At 41.4% G+C, this 22,847-nt stretch overlaps 1 non-coding gene across 1 annotated transcript; it reads left to right on the forward strand.

Annotated features, from left to right (window-relative positions):
* The first annotated feature begins 22,460 nt into the window (after positions 1-22,460).
* On the forward strand, positions 22,461-22,532 carry TRNAH-GUG (transfer RNA histidin (anticodon GUG)). Its single transcript has one exon. It is a non-coding gene; the product is annotated as a tRNA-His (tRNA).
* The last annotated feature ends 315 nt before the right edge of the window (positions 22,533-22,847 follow it).

Genomic DNA, 22,847 nt, shown 5'->3' on the forward strand with positions numbered 1-22,847 from the left:
CCAGGTAATCACATCAAAGAACCAGATAATCACAAGTACTATTGACAGACATGTATGTTCACAACCCACAACCTTCCAACCTCACAACCCACAACCTTGTGATGTAGCCAAATAGGCTACATCACAAGCTTAAGAAAAGGCAAATAGACTAGGTTGATGATCCAATATAGTACAAAGCAGTAAAACAGAGCAATAGGAGACATTAAGTAGTGCCAAAAGATGCTCAGGGCCTTGTCTTCAGCATTAGAACAAAATAAACTAAGCATACTGCAAACTATTGATGTCGTCCAAACTCACACCACTAATTAGGATTGTGAGGCGGTCGATGCAATTATAAATACCCAACGCGAGTTGGGGTCGATTCCACAGAGAGCTTTATGTTGGATTAGGTATATACCTAGTCGAAGTATATGACATGCCCAAGATTGCACTTCCACATATTCAGTTGTTTCTTTTCTACTTCTATTTTTTATGCTAATGCTTGTAATTGTAAAGCTAAGGGACAATGTTTTTGGTATTGTTATTTTTCAGGTGATAAAAGATCTAGGGTTGTAACTTCCGCTTAGTTGGTTACCTACCGAATTGAGAGCTTTAGGGCATGTTTGGTTGGTCGGGATACAATATAGCAATCACATGCGATTACTCACTCTATACCTCTTGGTAGTTTGAGTGATTTTGTCCAATTTGGCTTTCTCAAGTCCGAATGGGTATCTCACGAAACAAGTGATAGATGATCAAGTCGGGTCTTACTATCTCTAGATTCGACCCTTTAATTTGGGCTATCAATTTTTCGAGTTCACCCCAATTTCTTGTTAGCGAAGTTTTCCTAGACTTAGTATCTCTTTCTCAAGTAGAGACTAATTTAATTAGGCATGAATCAATGTTTGCAACCATCAATCCTTAAATTCAAGCAAGAACTAGGATAAATATCATATACCCAATCATAAACAAGCCCTAAATCAATCACCCATTAGATACCCATACTAGGGTTGGGTCACAACCCTAGCTAAGGGTTTAGCTACTCATAAGAAATGAAGAAATTGAAGAAGAACTAAGATAAAATTCATAATAGATGATTAAAGGAAGAAAATCTAATGTTAAAATGATAAACTATTACAAAATTTTCCAAAACATTAAAGAAAAATGGCTATCTAATTTCTGGAGTTCAAAGCTTAACCTAGAAATGAAAAAAAGATCTATTTATACCCAGCTAAAATTATCGGACAAAATTACCCCTGCGGAGGTTGTGCGGCCGCACAATTCTGTGTGCGGTCCGCACTTTGAAACTGACTTGACAGGGTGGTCTTCTGCGGCCGCATAAATCTGGGGTGCGGCCGCACCTCCTCTGATTGTGCGGACCACACATTTCTGAGTGCGGCCGCACTCTAGATCTTGGGTTGGACATGGGAAATTACTGCGGCGCACATTTATGAGTGCGACCACACTTTTGCATTCTGCGGCCGCATAATAATAGTGTGGTCCGCACATATTCAGGTCCCCAAAACACATCTCTCTGAACCTTGTCTTCTGCGGCCGCACAATAATTGTGCGGTCCGCACTTTGTGAAGGAATTCTGACAGTGGCTCTTCAGAGTTTGTGGCCGCACACAGTATTATGCGGTTCGCACTTTGGTCCCTTTTGCCTTATTTTGGTTCTTGTCCAATTTTTTCTCCTTCTTAGTTGATTTTCATTTCTTTTGCTCGTTTCCTAATATTCCTGCAAGAAAGCACATTTCATTAGTTCTCGGGAATACCTTTAAGCATTTTGAGCTAAAACGTAAGTAAAAAAGAGCAAATAAGCAGTCAAAATCCCTACTTATCAACTCCCCCAAACTTAAGCTTTTGCTTGTCCTCAAGCAATTATGGCAATTCTCATCTCTACTAGAAAAAGGGCTATTTCAGTTGGCCTAAGTTGAATCAAGCACAGATCAATTGGGACCAATAATTACCCACACACTCATGATTCATTAACAAGCCTATGATTTGAATGTTAAAGCACAAATAACTCTAATGTGACACTTGAGCATCAAGAGTTGACTTAATTCCTCAAGGAAGTTCGCACTTTCATCTAGGTCGTTGTGGATCCCAAACTCCTCCTCCTATACTCTCCGGAAGCTCATCTCACTTAAGAATATAACACTCAATGCAATGAATCGAGAAAGGTTCACTCATCACTCTCAAAAGAATATCACAAACCCGGCTCTAAGTACCATATGCTTGCCCCTCATGTAGATCACCACTAATGTAAACTTAACCGACTTGAAATCACGTAGGGCTTTTTCAGCATGTAATGAAGGCTTTTGGACTAAGGAGGGAAATGTTGGAATGGAATTGGTTCATTTTTTCTTTAGCACTCCATTTTCTCTTTGTGGCTCATATTTTGCTGACTTTTTGAGTCATTTTCTTTTTCCTTAGGGGAACCAGAGAGACTTGACATCACTCTTTCTTGGTCATGCTATTCATATTTTCCTTCTTTGTTTTCTCCATGCTTTGCACTTTTGCTTTCTTTTGAATCTTTTCAACCCTTTTACATTATTCACTTTCTTTTTGTGTTTTTCTTTTGTTCTTCCTTTCTTTTCTTTGCCTTTCCTCTTCTTCATTTCTTTTCTCTTTTTGTGCCATGATACCATCTTTAAACTCCTTGTCCCCCCCCCCCAACTTATGTTTTCGCCATAGTGTGTTGATACCAAGTAAAGCATGTTTGACCGTTATTTATTCATTAATACTACTGTTTCTACCTAAACATCAAGAACGAACTCGATCCCTTAAGAAGGTTGTCACGCCATCCATCGTTGGGAAGAGCCACCCGGTTCACACAAAATGCACCTTTGGAAAGAACCGTGGCATAAAGAAAACCAAAGGTTTATTGTTCACTTAAATGTAAAAAGAAGCTAACATATCAAAAAGGAGATAACAAATCAAAAAGAAGCTATTAAAGTAATTAAGACGCTATACTATTAAGAAAACAAAATGAAGAAGTTATGAAATAAACAACTGAAAGTAAGGCAAATGAATATACAGACCGAGAGAAATAAATATATACAAGAGGGATGAATATCTACATAATGAGGGAGAAAATAAAGATAAAAGAAAAAGGAGTATTAAAGTTATTACAGGCCGATGTCATCAAATCAAACCAAAATAGACCCCCCCCCCCCCCCCAAAATAAGAACAAACATTGTCCTGAATGCTTAGCAATATCAAAATAAGGGAGGGTAGAGAGTAGAGAAAACTCCCTATGTGGTCTCAGGGTGACCGTCAGCATCACCACCCTCGGGCTCCTCCAACAGTATCTCATCATCATATGGCCGGGGAACAACATGGTTAGCGAGCATCTGAAGCATCTCCTCAGCAGTGTGGGCAGCGGGATCTGGCTCGTCAGACTGGCCAGATGGTACCTCTGCTGATGGTGCTGCTGGGTCTGCTAGTATTGATGGATCTGTCTCCATCAGTAGGTCAAATGAAAAATCACCCACGGTTGCGATCTTCATCACCTCCTTCCTCAATCTCTCCACTGATTTCTTTGAAGCCTAGGATTTCCTCATCTTCTTTGCCTGCTTTCCCAACTCCTTAATAGCTCCCTCATGAGCCACCAGTGTATCCATAATGGTCTTCTGGTTCTCCAGAATCTTCTTCAATGTTTCCTCCACTGACGGAGGGACCTGTGGTGCTGCTGTGGTAGAAGACTGTGTTGCAACAGCGTTGGATATGTCAGACAACTTAGAAGTGGTTATCTTCATCCAGTTGTTGAGACTCGCCAATGTCTGGGAGACACCCAACGCAGTGAGTGGATAAGTGGATGAAGCTGGCACTGGTACTGAGGCTGATGGTCTAGAAGATGAAGGTGGTGGCATGTCAGCTGTCCCGGTGGAAGGCCCGGCTACCATAGGAGGTATGGGAGTTGTACATGGCTCAGCAGCAGATTTTTTACCCACCACCGATGGCTCATCAGACTGACCAACGGTGGTAGTGGCCTTACCCTTGAACTTTGGGTTGTCCGCACCCTGGAGGTGGTACCATGAGAAGGGCTTCTTGGCCCTCACTTTCGCATCAAATGTCCTTGGATCCACCTTTGCATCGTTGAAATATTTTGTGAGGGTGTTGGGATATGGGTAGGAGCTTTCACCTTTTCGGACAGCTATTGTCATGTTGGCCGACATGATGGAACTCACATTGATTGGGTACCCGTCCATAATCGAAGCTACCAAAACTGCTTGGGGAAAAGGAAGATTGTTCTCATTTCTACTCGGGTCGATACAGCTGCACACAAAGGTCTGGCACCCTTTTGCTTCAAAATTTAGGGTGGCCTGGAGGATAAGAACCCCTGCTGTGATCCACATTGGTGGTGGTCCTAGTGCTTCCAACATATCTGCTAGCCAAGGGCGAGCTGCATCACCCATAACAAAATTCTCCAAGTACCGGATTGCCTCTACCTCTTAGAGTCCCAGGTAAGTGTTCACAGTGATTGGGTCGAATCTGACTTTCAAATTTCTCACTTTGGTACCATTCTTGATGTGTACCGCATTGGCATGAAACTCCCGTATCAAGTACTCATTTGCATCGATGACACTTTGGGTGAACCCCATCCACCCCTTTCGCTCCTGGAACTGTCGAAGGACATTTGGATTGTATTTATCCAAATCCTTCATTAAGAACTGTCGCTCAAGTGTGAGTGATCTCTTGGGCCACCAATCTCTGAACCTTGTGAAGGCTGTTAAACTCACAAACCGATCCTCTCATGCTTCCTTCTTCTTTGACCTCTCTAGGTCGCCCACTCGAGTGTCACCTCCTCTACCATCATCATCATCATCTATTGCCACTGGTACCGGAGGGAGTGAGTGTAGAGGAGGGCTCTGAACCCTGGCTAACGGCATCGAAACCCTCAGAAGAACTTGCTGTGGTGGAGGGTTCGTTGCGCAATTGATATCTCCTAGTGGGTTGTGGTGGTTGGGACTGGGCCTCAGGCTGTACCTCCATTGACTGACCCTCGGAGGCTTCCCTAGACGGGGCATAGGAACTAGATTCAAAGGGCTTTGTGGCCCTACCTCTCCCAGTGGTCGGCTTTTTAGCGATTACTTTAGATTGCACTCCCAGTGGGTTAGAGCCCTTTCCTCTGCATCGAGAGGGCTCACCTATCCCTTTGGATGTATCGCCTCTACCTCGTGAATGAACCATTGTCTGCAATACAAGGCACATAAGTCAATTGGAGTTCAAAACAGGTTAAACATTTGCAGTACAGTTGCAGTACAACAGTTTACAGAAGAGACAATGCGGACCACATAATTTTGAGTGCGACCGCAGACTGTCATGTGCGGACTGCATAATTTTAAAGTGCGGTCGCACACCCTGAAGTGCGGACCGCACAAATTTGAGTACGGCCACACATGTTGAAGTGCTGACCGTATAATTTTGAGTGTGGCCGCACAATTCCAAGCTGAGACACTGGTTCTCTGAAGTTCCAATATGCGGTCGCACACGTTTTTCTGCGGCCGCACAATCTTTCCTTCAGACCGCATAATTTTGAGTGCGGTTCGCACTTTTCAAGCACATGTTTGCCCTAATCGACAGATCTTCGGACCGCATAATTTTGTGTGCGGCCGCACAATTTGAAAACATACGGTAGTGACTTTAGGTTTCTTGCAATTCTTTCATAAATTAGACATGGTATTTGTAAATAAACATGATCAATGGTCTACCCAATCCCCAATGAACATACATGAAATTACCCACATGGTTTTAAGCACATATGAAGAACATTTGATATTTTTAGGCCTAAATAACTAAACTAATCAAGAACAAAATTAAGAAAAATGGAAAACGTCTAACATGGATTGAACATACCAGTGATGAAGGAATCTAGGTGAGAATCTAGACTTGATGAATTTATTATGAAGTGTGAACTATTTAATGATTCATAGTGTTTGCTTAGGGCTTAAGAGTTCAGAGAGTGTAAACTGTGAATAGTGTTCAAAAGCCCTATTTATAGGTTGACCAAGTCGGTCACAAAGTGAGCTCAGTGCGGCCGCACAATTTTGAGTGCGGTCCGCACTCTTTACCTGGACTTGTGCTGAGATTCTGTGGTCCGCACAAAAGTGAGTGGGGTCGCAGATTGGCCTATTCTCTGTAACTCAAAACTTCAGAGAGTTCACATTTTTGGATCTACAGTTGTGCGAACACACAAAGAATTGTGCGGCCGTAGAGTCTTCTCTGCGGTTGCAATCATAGTTGTGCGGTCTGCACTTTTTCAACACTTGGCCAATTTTTCAATCACAATACCTGCAATGCACACTCATTCCTACAAATCACTTCAAAACCAGTTAGCTCAATGAAAAGCCTATCTAAAAAGGAAGAAAATGAAAAATGAAAAGAAACATGGGTTGCCTCCCAAGAAGCGCCTGATTTAATGTCGCGGCATGACGTAGGTTACCATCAATCACTTGAAATGGATTAACGCCACGAAGTGGCTATCATCAACTTTGCCAAGATAATGTTTCACCCGGTGACCATTGACTCTAAGCACTTCATCATTCTTGTTCTTCAAGTCTAGTGCACCAAAGGGTGTTACATGCACAACCTCAAATGGACCACTCCACTTGGACTTCAACTTTCCCGGAAACATTCGCAACCGAGAATTGAACAATTGCACAAGATCACCTTATTTTAACTCCTTGTTCTGGATGTACTTGTCATGGAGGTACTTCATCTTGTCCTTGTATAAGGACGAACTTGAATATGCATGGTACCGGAATTCATCAAAGCTCATTCAATTGTGCCACCCTTAAGTTGGCGGCGACACCCCATTCAAGATTAAGCTTCTTTAATGCCCACATAGCCTTGTGCTCAAGTTCCACCGGTAGGTGACAAGCTTTCTCGAACACTAACCGATACGTAGACATACCAATCGGTGTTTTGTAAGTTGTTCTATAAGCTCAAAGAGCATTATCAAGTTTCTTCGACCAATCCATCCGGTTGGCATTCACAGTATTTGACAAAATACTCTTGATCTCCCGGTTGGAGACTTCGACTTGCCCACTTGCTTGAGGATGATAGGGAGTTGACACTTTGTGAGTGAAAACATATTTTGTGAGCAAGGTATCAAAAGCTTTCTTACAAAAGTGCGATCCCCCATCACTAATAATGGCCTTGGGAGTACCAAATCTCGTGAAGATGTTCCTTTTCAAAAATGCCACCGCACTTCGAGCTTCATTGTTAGGTAAAGCCATGGCTTCAACCCACTTTGACACATAATCCACAGCTACCAATATGTAAGTGTTCCCACAAGAGCTCACGAACGGACCCATGAAATCAATGCCCCACACATCAAAAATGTCAATCTCCGAGATGGTGGTAAGGGTCATCTCATTTTTCTTAGAAATCCCACCGGCCCTTTGACATTCATCACATCGCTTGACGAGATAGCTAGCGTCCTTGTAAAGAGTAGGCCAATAGAATCCACAACTCAACACTTTTGTTGCCGTTCTAGCTCCACCATGGTGACCACCATATGGTGAAGAGTGGCAAGCCTTAAGAATTTCCATTTGTTCCTCCTCCGGCACACATCGTCGAATCACACCATCGGTATAAATCCGGAAGATATATGGATCATACCAATAATAGTCAAGGCAATCCCGTTTGAGCTTCTTCCTTTGGTTTGAAGAGAACTCATTCGGTACAATACCACTAACAAGATAATTGGCTAAATCGGTGAACCATGGCATCCTGCTCATTGAAATGGCTAGAAGCTGCTCGTCGGCGAAGGAATCATTTATCTCAAGGCCGTCATGTGGCCTCCCCTCCTCTTCCAAACGAGACAAGTGGTCCACCACTTGGTTTTCACTACCCTTGTGGTCTTGAATCTCTAGATCAAACTCTTGCAATAGAAGCACTCACTGCATTAACCTTGCCTTTGAATCCTTTTTGCTCATTAAGTACCAAAGCGCCGCATGATCGGTGTGGACAATCACCTTTGTACCCATCAAGTACGGGGAAAACTTCTCCATAGCAAAGACAATAGCAAGGAGCTCTTTTTCGGTCACTGTGTAATTGACTTGGGCATCATTCATGCTCTTACTAGCACAGTAGATTGGATGGAAGATTTTGTTGATACGTTGCCCCAAAATTGCTCCGACCGCCACATCACTTGCATCACATATGAGCTCGAAAGGCAAGCTCCAATTCGGTGCGATGATTATAGGAGTAGTAGTCAACTTGAACTTGAGCAATTCGAATGCCTTCATACAATCCTCGTTGAAATGGAACTTGGCATCCTTCTCCAAATATTTACACAAGGGGTTTACCACCTTAGAAAAATCCTTGATGAATCGGCAATAGGACCCTGCATGACCCAAGAAGCTCCTCACTCCCTTCATAGATGTAGGGGGAGAGAGTTTGGAGATCACCTCAATTTTTGCCTTGTCGACCTCAATACCATGCTTTGAAATTTTATGGCCGAGGACTATGCCCTCCTCGACCATGAAGTGACATTTCTCCCAATTCAAAACCAAGTTTGTTTCCTCACATCTTGCCAAAACCTTGTCCAAGTTGTCCAAGCACTCATCAAAAGAATTTCCCTCCACGGAAAAGTCATCCATGAAGACCTCAAGAAAATCCTCCACCATGTCGGTGAAGATGGCCATCATACACCGTTGAAAAGTTGTCGGTGCGTTGCATAACCCAAATGGCATCCGCGAGAATGCGAAAGTACTATAGGTACAAGTGAAAGTAGTCTTCTCTTGGTCCTCAGGAGCAATAAGAATTTGATTGTAGACGGAATATCCATCAAGGAAACAATAAAAAGCTCGCCCGGCCAACCTATCAAGCATTTGATCAAGAAATGGAAGCGAAAAATGATCTTTCCGAGTGACCACACGGTGACCGTTCTTGTAGGGATCAACTCATTCTTGTCATTTGTTACCACAGTCATGCCCCATTTCTTTGGGATACATTACATCGGAGAGGTCCACGAGCTATTGGAAATGGGGTAAACAACCCCGGCATCCAACTATTTTATGATATTCTTCTTCACCATCTCTTGCATTGCTTCATTTAATCTTCTTTGATATTCAATGGAGGGATTGTCATCCTCCTCCAAAATAATCTTGTGCATGCAAAAGGAGGGGCTTATACCCCGAATATCCGCCAGTGTCCATCCTATAGATTTCTTCCTCTTTTGAAGCACCGCCAAAGTAGAATCTACCTGCACGTTAGTCAAGCAAGAGGACAGAATAACAGGTAAAGTAGAACATGGGCCAAGAAACTCATATCTGAGATGTGAAGTCAATGGCTTTAACTCCAAAGTGGGAGGCTCCTCGATTGAGGGTTTGTTGGAGGAGTCTTCCGGTTCTCAAGATATAAGGACAATTTTCGGGGTTCATAAGTTCACGACCCAATTCCTTGTAATGCATTTACACATTCCACAAAGTCTTCCTTCTCATCATAATTATGATTAAGCACTACCACCTCCAAAGTATCATCAACATTCATCATGGCACTAGCATCATCAATATTCACCTCGGTCACTAAGTCCACAAACAAACAAACTTCATTGCTATTCGGCCGCCTCATAGATTTGCATACATGGTAAACCACATTTTCATCGTCCACCCGGAATGTGAGCTCATCGGCTTCCACATCAACAAGAGCCTTCCCCGTAGCAAGGAAAGGTCTACCCAAAATAATAGGCACCTCATAGTCCACCTCGCAATCAAGAATCACAAAGTCTGCCGGAAGGATGAACTTGTCAACACGAACCAACACATCATCAATAATACCCAATGGTATTTTCATAGTACGATCCTCCATTTGTAACTTCATAGATGTGGGTCTTGGTTTCCCAATTCCCAAAGTTTTGAACACCGAGTAGGGAATCAAGTTGATACTCGCCCCTAGATCACATAGAGCTTTGGCAAAATCAGCGCTCCCAATAGTGCAAGGGATTGTGAAAGCGTCGGGATCTTCCAATTTCGGAGCCATTGAGTGCACAATAACACTCACTTGATGTGTCATCTTGATAGTCTCACAATTCATTGATCTTTTCTTTGTCACCAAATCTTTCATGAACTTTGCATAACCGGGCATTTGTTCCAACGCCTCAACCAATGACACATTAATGGATAAGCTCTTTATCATGTAAATAAACTTCTTGAATTGGTTCTCGCTATTTTTCTTGGCGAGCCTTTGAGGGTATGGAAGAGGAGGCCTTGGCATTGGTGCCTTGGCCTTTGGTATTATCGATTCCGGTATATCAATCACATGTTTCCTAGACGGGTTCACTCTTTCTTGAGTCTCCTCCACATTTTCATCAATATCAATTCTCACTTCTTCATTAGCTTGAACCACATTTCTTGGAATTTCATCTTCTTGAATCACTACATCATCATCCACAATTCTTCTTTGGTTTGATGTTGTTGCCTCCTCACCTTTTCCACTCCTTATGGTTACGGCCATGGCATGTCCCATGTTGTTCCCACCCTTCGGGTTCACCAACGTATCACTAGGTAGTGCCCCGTTAGGATGAGTGTTTAAAGCTTGCGAGATTTGCCCTAATTGAACTTCCAAATTGCGGATTGAAGTGTTGTGAGAGGCTAATTGAGCATCGGAGTCGGCATTTTTCTCCATCATTTGTTTGAACATATTTTCAATCTGTCCCATCTCATTGTTGGAAGAACTAGAACCTTGAGACGGATAAGGAGGCGGGTTGTTTGGTTGTTGATACATCAGGGGCCTTTGAAAGCCCGGCCCCTGATTCCCTTGGTTATTGTTCCAACCCCCTTTGTTGTTCCCTCCCCAATATCCTTGATTATTGCCACCCCAATTGCCTAGGTTTCCTTAATTGTTCCAATTGCCTTGATTATTGTTATTATTCCAATTACCTTGATTGTTGGTACCACCACTCCAATTGCCTTGGTGGTTTTGATTGTTCCAATTTCATTGATTTTCTTGAGATCGCCATTGTTGTTGACTCGGGCCTTGAGAGTTGTTTCTTTGCCCTTGGTAGTTATTCACATATTGCACTTCTTCCTCTTGCTCATTATATGATTCGTCTTGGTCAAACCTAGTATCATCTTGCACAAATTGTTCCATACGGTTTTGCACTTGTTGACCCTTTTGCCTTCGCTTGTCCACCATCATATTGACACCTTCTATTGCATTTACTTGCTTACGACCTTGAACCCGTTGAATTTGAGCTTTGGCCAATGGATTCATTGTAGTGTTCAACTCGGCAATTGCTTGCCCATGATCATGCAATTCTTTGTATAGGTGAATCGCATTTGGATCACCTTGAGGAACATTTGCTCTACTTTTCCATGCCGATGAAGTATCCGTCATTTTATCTAAGATTTCACAAGCTTCGGCATATGGTGTTGTCATGAAATTTCCACCGGCAAGTTGATTGACCACACATTTATTGGTAGTATTGATCCCCCAGTAGAAGGTTTGTTGAATCTTAGCCTCAGTCATGTCATTATTCGGGCACTCTTTCACCATAGTGCGGTATGTCTCCCATATCCCGTTCAAATGCTAATTGGATTCTTGTTTGAATGCTAGAATCTCGTCTCTAAGAGTAGCCATATGCCCGGGAGAAAAGAACTTGGCAATGAATTTTTCTGCCAATTTATCTGATGTATGGATAGGATGGTTTGACAATCTTTCTAACCAATCCAAGGCTTTCCCCCGTAGAGAAAAGGGAAATAGCCTCAACCTTAGAGCATTCTCGGAGACGTTGGTCTGTTTACTCCCCCAGCAAGTGTCCACAAATCCTTTCAAGTGTTTGTACACATTTTGATTCGGATCCCCGGTGAAGAATCCCCGTTGCTCTAGCAATATGAGCATAACATTTGTGATTTGAAAGTTGCCCGCCCTAATGCGGGGCAGGACTATGGCACTTGCATACCCTTCATTCGGCAACACCCGGTGTGGAGCCGCTCTTGGTGGATTTGGGGGATGGAACAGGAATATTTTCTTGAGGCGGTCGGCCTCGTCTATTTGCTTGAGGCTCAAGAGGAGCCTCCTCAACTGGGTCATCTTCTACGTCCACATCCCCCAAAGGCATATTTCCGAGAGGATCATTGTTGAGAGCCATTTTTGTACCTACAAACGATTCACAAAAAGGTTAATAACCCGGAAGGAAAAAAAGACAAATCATACACAAAACCAAATATATAGCTAAATCCGTTTTTAACTTCCCCGGCAACGGCGCCAAAATTTGATGTCGCCCAAACTCACACCACTAATTGGGATTGTGAGGCGGTCGATGCAATTATAAATACCCAACGCGAGTCGGGGTCGATTCCACAGAGAGCTTTATGTTGGATTAGGTATATACCTAGTCTAAGTATATGACGTGCCCAAGATTGCACTTCCATATATTCGGTTATATCTTTTCTACTTCTAATTTTTATGCTAATTCTTGTAATTGTAAAGCTAATGGACAATGTTTTTGGTATTGTTATTTTTCAGGTGATAAAAGATCTAGGGTTGTAACTTCCGCCTAGTTGGTTACCTACCGGATTGAGAGCTTTAGAGCATGTTTGGTTGGTCGGGATACAATATAGCAATCACACGCGATTACTCACTCTATACTTCTCGGTAGTTTGAGTGATTTTGCCCAATTTGGCTTTCTCAAGTCCGAATGGGTATCTCACGAAAAAAGTTATAGTTGCTCAAGTCAGGTCTTACTATATCTAGATTCGACCCTTTAATTGGGGCTATCAATTTCTCAAGTTCACCCCAATTTCTTGTTAGCCAAGTTTTCCTAGACTTAGTCTCTCTTTCTCAAGTAGAGACTAATTCAATTAGGTATGAATCAATGTTTGCAACCATCAATCCTTAAATTCAAGCAATAACTAGGCTAAATATCATATACCCAATTATAAACAAGCCCTAAATCAATCACCCATCAGAAACCCTTAGCTAGGCTCCTCAACTGGTTCATCTTCTTCATCCACCTCAACAACAGGTTTCACAATTGAAACCTTCTTCTTTGGTTTCTTTGCACTTCTAGACTCCTTAATGATTTGTGCATCAATAACCTTTCTTTTACTCCTTATGAGAGGACTTCTAGAAGGAGGAACCACTCATTTCCTTGTTGAGACTGCTGACTTTGTAGCTTTCACAGGGGTCTTCCTATATTTCTTCCCTACCTCAGATAGTGGCACATTATCTTCATCACTGCTAACTTCTTCATCTCTAGTGAAAGGAGTTAACAGAGACCCAGGTTCTTGAGCCTTTGTCTCTTCACCAGTTTCTTCTAAAGGGGTAATGACAGTGATTCTAATTGTCATGGAACCTTCAGATTCCTCACTCACATTCCCCTCTTCTTCCTCACTCTCTTCATCACCTCCTTCATTCTCACTTACTTTTTCTTGATCCTCATATTCACTTTCAGAAACCTCCTCTTATTCACTAGGATTTGGTAATGGTGACACCCCCCCCCCGGTTCGGTTTCGTGGTGTTTTGTGTGTATTTCAGGTTAGGGCATGTGGCTATTAGCAGCGAAAGGAACGTGCGTGTGCAAAATTGAAGAACAAGTCAGGCAAGTGTCAGCAAGGGCCGACGGGAGTTGGAAGCGAACGTGCTGGGTGGCTGCAAAATTGTCATATATACCAAGACAATTCCAAAGTTCTACTCGCGAGAGTTGGTACCTCCCGTTTTCCAGTTTTCCTTTGTTGTGTTAGTTAAATTGCTGCCATCGTAGTTCGAATTAGTTTATTCACTGTATTAGTATGCCTGTAGTTGCAACTTGTCTTCTTCGGGTTTGGGCAGTTGCCTTGTGTGTGATAGTGATTCCCCTTAGTATGTTGTAGGTATAAGTGGCTGTGGTCTGGGATGGTCGAGTAAGGTCATGTCCTCGGGGGTAATGGGGGGTGGGGCGGGAGGTAGGGCAGGGGTTAGGGGGTGGGGCGGGAGGCATGGGAGGTAAAGGGAACAAGGGTGTCTGTAGGTTGAGAATTGGGTCATGGAACATAGGTACATTGACGGGTAAGTCTACAGAGTTGGCAAAGATCCTCCAGAAGAAAAGGGTCAATATAGCGTGTGTCCAGGAGACAAGATGGGTAGGGTAGAGGGCGAAGGACGCAGACGGGTATAAACTTTGGTACTCAGAAGTCCAGAAAGGTAAGAATGGAGTGGGCATCTTGGTGGATAGTTAACTTAGAGAATCTGTGGTTGAGGTTAGACGAGTAAATGATAGATTGATGATTATTAAGTTGGTGGTTGGAGAGTGCACCCTAAACGTCGTTAGCACCTATGTGCCACATGCGGGCCTAGATGAGGAGGTTAAACAGCGCTTCTGGGAGGGGTTAGATGAGATTGTGCGCCAGGTTCCGCCTACTGAGAAGCTATTCATAGGAGGGGATTTCAATGGTCATATTGGGTCGACCGCAAGTAGTTATGGCAAGGTGCATGGAGGCTTCAGTTTTGGGGAGAGAAACGGAGGAGGTACATCACTGTTGGACTTCGCTAAGGCTTTTGGGTTAGTGATTGTGAACTCTAGCTTTCCGAAGGGGGAGGGGCATTTGGTTACTTTTCAAAATGCGGTGACGAAGACTCAGATTGACTATCTCCTCCTCAGGAGGTGTGACAGAGGGCAGTGCAAGGATTGCAAGGTGATTTGGGGTGAGATACTCATGACGCGACATAGGATCTTGGTGATGGACGTTGGTATTATGTTAAAGAGGAGGAAAAGGTCTGCTCGAGGAAGACCGAGAATCAGGTGGGGAGCCTTAACTAAGGATAAAGCCCAAGAGTTGGAGGGGCGGTTGTCAGCTATGAGAGCTTGGAGGAGCAGTGGTGATGCGAGCACTATGTGGTTAGCAACATCAGACTATATTAGGGAGGCTACAAGAGAGGTGTTAGGGGTCTCGACAGGCGTCTTTGGTGGGCACAAAAGAGACTGGTGGTGGAATGAAGTGGTCCAAGGTAAAGTGGAAGCGAAGAAGGTGGCGTACCTGAACTTAGTGGGGAGCATAGGTGAGGAGGAGAGGCGAGTGTGCATGGAGAGGTATAAGGTAGCTAGGAAGGAGGCTAAACTGGAGGTCACGGAGGCTAAGACTGCGGCTTATGGTCGTATGTATGAGGAACTAGGAAAAAAAGGTGGGGAAAAGAAGTTATTCTGGCTGGCCAAGTTGAGAGAGAGAGGAAGGCTCGGGATTTGGACCAAGTAAGATGCATCAGGGACGAAGAAGGTAGAATATTGATGGAAGATGCCTAGATTAAGATGAGATGGCAGACTTACTTTCATAAACTTCTGAATGAAGAAGGGGATCGGGATATTGTGCTAGGCGAATTGGATCATCCCGAAAGTCACTGTGACTTTGGGTACTGCAGGCGTATCGAGGTTGAGGAGGTCATGGGAGTTATGCGTAAGATGAGTAGGGGCGGAGCGACCAGGCCAGATGAGATTCCGGTGAAATTTTGGAAGTATGTGGGGAGAGTAGGTTTGGAGTGGTTGACTAGGTTGTTTAATGTTATTTTTAAGGCGAAGAGGATGTCGGATGAGCAGAGGTGGAGTACGGTGCTTCCATTGTATAAGAACAAAGGTGATATCCATAGTTGTAACAATTATAGGGGTATCAAATTACTGAGTCATACCATGAAAGTGTGGGAGAGGGTAGTTGAAGCGAGGGTGAGGATGATAGTGTCTGTATACGATAACCAGTTCGGGTTCATGCCGAGTCGTTCGACTACAGAAGCTATACACCTTGTTAGGAGGTTGGTGGAACTGTACAGAGAGAGGAAGAAGGATCTGCACATTATTGACCTAGAGAAAGCGTATGACAAGGTTCCTAGAGAAGTTCTCTAGAGATGCCTGGAGGCAAAAGGGGTGTCGGTTCCCTATATTATGGCGATTAAGGACATGTATGATGGGGCTAAGACTCGGGTTAGGACAGTAAGAGGCGACTCTGAGCATTTTCTTATTGTAATGGGGTTACACTAAGGTTCTGCGCTCAGTCCGTTCTTATTCACCCTCATGATGGACGTGTTAACACACCATATTCAAGGGAAGGTGCCATGGTGCATGCTAAGGGTGGTAAGTGGGCCGGTCCAGGCCCGGGATCATGGGCCAAACGGGCCAAACGGGCTAAACGGGCCAGGACCGTTTGGCCCAGTTTTAGCGGGCCTGGGCCGGTCTCGTGGGCCGGTCCTATGATTTGGGCCTATCAAGCCCGGGACCGTTTAGTCCGCCAGGGGCCGGGACCGGCCCGGTCCCTTAGCGGGCCAAACGGTCCCAACGGCTTTTTTTTAAAAAAAAAATATAGTCGTTGGGCTGTCAAAAATAGTCGTTGGCTATTTATAAAATAGCTATTTAACCCCCCGACTTTATTTTAATCCCAAACTTTTTTATAATTACACTTTTTCCCTATTTTCAACTATAAATACCCCATCATTCTTTCATTTTTTCTTACAAAATCATCAATCTATCACAATCTCTCTCTAATTTTCTTCTATAATTGCTACTATTGCTTACTTTTATTGTTACAATTTGTGAAACAATTGTGAAGTTGGTGAATTGAAGTCTTCAACGATAATCAATTTCCAACAAGTTGTTCGTCAAGTTGTTCGTCCTTCTGATCCTAACTTTGTGCATTATATTAGAAATTTTTTTAATCCTACTTATAAAGGTTTTCCTCGCACAACCTTAAAGAGCGATATTTATAAATATAAACATGAATATGAACAATATTTGCGCTATTTATTTACTCATATAAATTGTCGTGTTGCTATTACAACTGATATTGGTAGAAGTGGTAGCGACTGTGATTACCTTACTGTTACCAGTCATTGGATTGATGAGGATTGGATAATGCAAAAGCGCATTATTTCTTATAGAATAATTAATTTGTTTGCTCATTTTTTAAAGGGTGGGGAAATTTATAAACTTGCTATTGATTCTATGAGAAAAAAGTTTAAAAAATATTTTTTCCCTATTCCCCCTATTTATGGTGTTTCTGCTTTGTTAAATCCTTGTATAAAATTAGGAGGTCCTCATTTTTTGTATGAAACTGTTTATAATGGTTTAGCACTTAAAGATGAGGAATTGTCTCAACTTTCGGAAACAATAGCCTCAATTAGAATAAATTCTCAAACTATTTTTAATACTTATCAAGTTGCATTAAATAATGCTAGACCAAATGTTCCAACTCATTCTTCTTCTGATTCTCAATCATCTAAAAGAACTACGGGAGTAAGAGCACTTAGTGCTTGGGCGGGGTTTAGGGGTTCTCAAGGTTCTAGTAGTAGTGATTTTTCACAACTAAATGAGCTTGAAGTTTATTTATCGCAGGGAATTGAGAAAGTGAATCCCGACGGTTCCTTTAATCTTTTGGAATGGTGGAAGGACAAAGAAAAGTACTTTCCGGTTCTTTCAAGGATGGCCCGAGATATTTTAACTATTCAAGCTTCAATAGTGGCATTAGAGAGCACTTTCAATCAAGCAAGACTTCAACTCGGTGATTATAGAGCGTCTATGAGGGAGAGTTTGGAAAAATCAATACTTTTCAGAGATTGGATCCGGTCGGAAAGAAGAAATTTTGGACTTGCTGAATCACAACCAGATGAAGACGAAGCTTACGAAGAAATGCTAGCTGAACTTGCGGAGGATGTTGCTTCGCCCGGAAGTGGCGATGACCAAGCAACTTTTCCGCCACCACCAACGGAAATTCCTCCGGACCTTGATAGATTTATGAAGTTTGTAAGAGATACCATGTAACTTGTATGAACAAAAATTAGTATGTATTATGTAACTTATATTTTGGCACATCTTGATTAGTTTCTTTTTCTTCTCAATGGTAGTATTAGCACCTTGTTGTGCTCATTCCATAGGGGGATGAAGACTAAGAAAGATATTGCCATATTTTTTAATGCTATAATAAAATTACAAGGCATATCTCTTTACAATATTTTTGTCTTTAGACTTAGATATTATTTTTACAATATATATACACATCTTATATATATACTATATATACATTTAATATATATACTATACTATATATACATCTTATATATAGTATATAAGATGTATATATAGCTTATCCTCTCTCTCTATATATATATATATATATATATATATATATATATATATATATATATATATATATATATATATATATATATATATATATATACACACACACACATATATTATATATACATCTTATATACATCTTATATACTATATATATTCGAATATCTATACATCTTAGATATTTATTTTAACATCCTTTTGTCTCTAATATCTATTTATTTATTATTTTTTTAAAAACAAATATTGGGCCCACTTAGCCCACTTAGCCCGTTTAGCCCGCGGCCCAGGACCGTTTAGCCCCGGACCAAACGGTCCCGGTCCCGGTCCCGGGCCGGTCCTTAGAAAAAGCCCGTTTGGCCCGTTTAATTTAGGCCCCGCCCGGGACCGTTTGGACCGGCCCACTTAGCCCGTTTAGGCCCGAGACCGGCCCACTTGCCAGCCCTAGTGCATGCTATTCGTCGATGACATAGTTCTAATTGATGAGTCGCGAGCCGATGTTAATAAAAGACTGGAGGTTTGGAGACAGGCTCTTGAGTCTAAGGGTTTTAAGCTGAGCTAGATGAAGACGGAATACTTGGAGTATAAGTTCAGCGCTGAGCCGGGGGAAGTGGGTGTGGATGTGAGCCTTGAAACACAGATCATCCCGAGTAGAGGCAGCTTCAAGTACCTTGATTTATTTATCCAGGGGGGAAGGGAGATCGGTGAGGATGTCACACACCGTATTGGGGTAGGATGGATGAAATGGAGGTTAGCATCTGGAGTCCTGTGTGACTAGAGAGTACCACCGATACTCAAAGGTAAGTTCTATAATGTGGTGGTTAGACCGGCATGATGTATGGGGTTGAGTGTTGGACCGTTAAGAACTCACATATCCAGAAGATGAAAGTAGCAGAAATGAGGATGTTGAGGTGGATGTGCGGTCACACTAGGATAGATAAGATTAAGAATGATGATATTCGGGAAAAGGTGCACGTGGCTCCCACTGATGACAAGATGCGGGAAGTGAGGCTTAGATGGTTCGGACATATTCAGAGGAGAAGCCTAGATTCTCCGGTACGGAAGTGTGAGCGGCTGGTTGTGGAGGGCACAAGAAGAGGTAGAGGGTGGCCTAAGAAGTATTGGGGAGAGGTGATCAGGCAGGATATGACGAGGCTCCAGATTTTCGAGGACGTGACACTTGATAGGAAGATGTGGAGGTCGAGTATTAGGGTTTTAGGTTAGGAGGTAGTTGAGTCTTTCCTTACTTCGTACCATTGCGGGACTAGCCAGGTAGGGTTTTTGTCTAAGATAGCTAGTGACAATGTTGTGTCTTACTATTTTACTTTTCAGTGTAGGACCTATTTACTAGCTATCGCTTTTGTTTTGCATCTTTCTTCTGGATTTCATGATGTTCCTATTTTTCCTATGATTGTTGTGGTGATACTAATATTGTCTCCTTTTGTCTTTTTGTCCTTGTCTTTTTATTTTCTTGAGCCGAGGGTCTTTCGAAAATAACCTCTCTACTCCTTCGGGGTAGGGGTAAGGTCTGCGTACACACTACCCTCCCCATACCCCATTAGTGAGATTTTACTGGGTTGTTGTTGTTGTTGTTATTTCTTTTTCTGTAGAATCATTAGCCTGTTCACATGTCTTATCCTTTGTATCACTCTCTTTCTCATCTGCAGATGCTCCCTCACTCTCACTCTTTTATTCTTTACTAGCTATGTTTTGAGCATCATGCTCATCATGACTGTTCGCAGCTTCTTCTTCTTTTTCACCCCCATCATCTTCCTCATCCTCAGTCCAACTAAAAGAAAGACCATCAGAAGCCTCCTTTTGCACAGGTTCTTTATCTTTCCCCCTCAACCACAGGCTCCACAACCATTGTATCTACCTCCTTCCCCAGATCCTTTGCAACCTTTTCTACAGTGAATTTCTCCACTAGTGGCTTCTCACTCGTGGGAGGGAGAGTATCTAGGGGTGCAACATCTATAGCAGACACCAAAATATCTAATTTGGAAGAATGTTGTACCTGACCAGTAGTGACTGGCACTGATTCCCCCTGAACCACAAATTCCTTGGCTACAGTGTCACCATGCGTAGCAGCATCAGGCATTTTCTTGACAAATTTTCTTGGAGTGGCTTTGACCTTTGTTGACTTAAAGGTATTTTTCGCATGAAGCTCAGGTGCATGGGTAGTTGTTATTGGATGAGGGGATATAGTGGATGTGGGAATGATAGGAACAACATGAACAATAGGAACAATGGATGATGATGTAGGTATAGTGGAGGATATTGAAGGAGCAGGAACATGTGTGGGTGTGGTTTCTCTTGATGGCTTGGAATATTTTTTTTATTTGGGCTTCATGATTTTGGGTTTTGATTCAGCCTTTGTTGTTGATTTAGCTTTAGAGGGTGTTTGACTAGCTTTAGTCATGGTGATCAGATGAGAGACTCGAAGAAGAGGAAGAGAGAATTAGTTCTTGATAATTATTTTTGATTCTTGCTTAGGGTTTGAGAGAAACAGTAAGGTATGAGAAGCTGATCATAAGATCCGTTTAAAGGTGTTACTCCCGATTTGACTGGAAGAGAGAAGGTGACTGAATTTGAGTTTTAACGGGACTCTTATAATGGTTACTTTGACTCTTAGGATTTCAGGAGTAATTGATCTCTAATTGCACTAGGATTCCCCCTTACTATTTAACTAGAAGACGATTGAAAGTGATGCCAACGGAATCAGAAGTCTGAGTATAGCAATAATTTTAGGATATAAAGTCCTAGTGACTTAAGACAGTATGGCATGTACCTGAGTCAAAGAACCAACTCCTTACTTGTTTATGCAATAAAGTTTCAGTACTTCATATTAGTATCATACAACATAGACCACAATTATCAGCCAGATTTTCCAAGCAAGTGTGTGAGCTTAATACAAGCACAGAGCTGAATCAAACACATTGTACTTAATTATTTACATCTTATTATGCCTTTTCTAGCCAATCTCTAGGATTCAACTTAGTGGGAAGAGTTGATTAGACCTAGTTCTAGTCTATTCCTTTCAAATTGATCCCTACTCAGAGTTTTAGTAAAAATATTAGCAATTTTATTTTCAGTGTTTCAAAAGTTAATTGAGATATTCCCCTTTTCAACATTATCTCTAATAAAGTGATGTCTAATGTCAATGTGTTTGGTTCTCTTGTGCTGACATGTTGAAAACTTTTTTTCTATCAGTGCACTCCCTGAATACTACTTTAATTAGGCGAAACAAAATATAAAGTTTAATGCAATTCGTTTCTTTAGAAGCCCAGAGCACGTCATTCGCGAATATGTTTTTTTTCTGATCTTGGCCATTTTGTTTTTTTTTTCTGATCTTGGCCATTTTCAAGATTAAGGGTGTACGAAGAAACCGATAAACCGCACCAATCCGATAATCCGAGTCAAATCGAGAAAAAAAACTCGATTGTGGTTTGGTGTTGGAAAACAAATCCGACCATAATTGATTTGGTTTGATTTTAACTAAAAAAAGTCAAACCGAAACCAAACCAACCCGACATTACACTTATACAATTTTTAAAAATATTTTATGCATATAAATATTTATTATAATATAATTTATAAATATTTCTTAAATTTGTTCACAGTTTTATCTTTAAAAGTATTATTTAAAGTTTGGATTTAACATTCTTGAATGGTCCAATAAATTTTATAGCTCATAAAGGTAGTAAGTCAAATAAAGTTCAAATCAATACTAATGCTAATAACAGAAATTCAATTCAACACTAGGAATGACAATAGTGTTAGATATCTATTTTTTAGTTTTGCATTGATTTATAATGAAAATGTATAACCTAGTTTATTTTTTTTTATGCTTAGTTGTATAATTAATAGTACTTATTAGTTGTACTTATTTTAGCACGACCTATATAGTATTTTTAGATCATGTTGATTTTTATTATGGTGTATTAATTAGTAATATTTTCTTTGTGTGATTTTATTATCTATGTTATTGAATATTTTAGTACAATATTATGACTCATCTCAAATTATTATTTTATTTTCTTAGAAAATATATTATATAGTTGTATCCTACTAGGATTAAAATAAATATTTGGAGTACAAGTTACTTATTTTATGTTATTAAGACTTTACCGTAAAAAAACCCGAAAACCCGAAAAAAATCGAAAAATCCGAGATTGAAAAATCCGACTTTATTGGTTTGATTTGGTTTATTAATTTATTTTTTATTTCCGACATCATTGGTTTGGTTTGATAATTGAAAAATCCAAATCAATCCGATTTATGTACACCCCTGTTCAAGATCATCGAATTGATGATTTTGATTTCAAAACCACGATTCGTATCTCTTTGTTTAATAGCGCACACATGTATAGGGTTGGACAGTCTAACGTCTGGTTTTGTATTTACAGAAGAGATTAACTTAAATCTATTACAAGAATGTGGCTGTAGTTTAGTGGTGAGAATTCCACGTTGTGGCCGTGGAGACCTGGGCTCGAATCCCAGCAGCCACATCTATTTTGCTTTTACTTTCTCGATTTTTAAAATAAATAGCCCACCAGTGATGCAAACAATCCTAATTTCTTGTAGGGTAGCAGTTTATGACTTTTTTGATGATTACTCGTTAATTTTTGTCCTCAAACCGACGCCATTATGGGTGAATCATCATGTATTTTCCTGTTTATTCTTTAATTTTTGTTAAATATTTTTTTTTGTTTGGTTATTTTACCTGTATCCGCTGTTTTTGATCGGATAAGTAAATGATGAAAATCAATTATCATCTTGCACTTTGTAGAGCTTTTTTCAACACTCAACAGGCAGCAAATTTT

Source organism: Nicotiana tabacum, chromosome 23, assembly GCF_000715075.1.
Source record: "Nicotiana tabacum cultivar K326 chromosome 23, ASM71507v2, whole genome shotgun sequence".
Taxonomy (NCBI): domain Eukaryota; kingdom Viridiplantae; phylum Streptophyta; class Magnoliopsida; order Solanales; family Solanaceae; genus Nicotiana; species Nicotiana tabacum.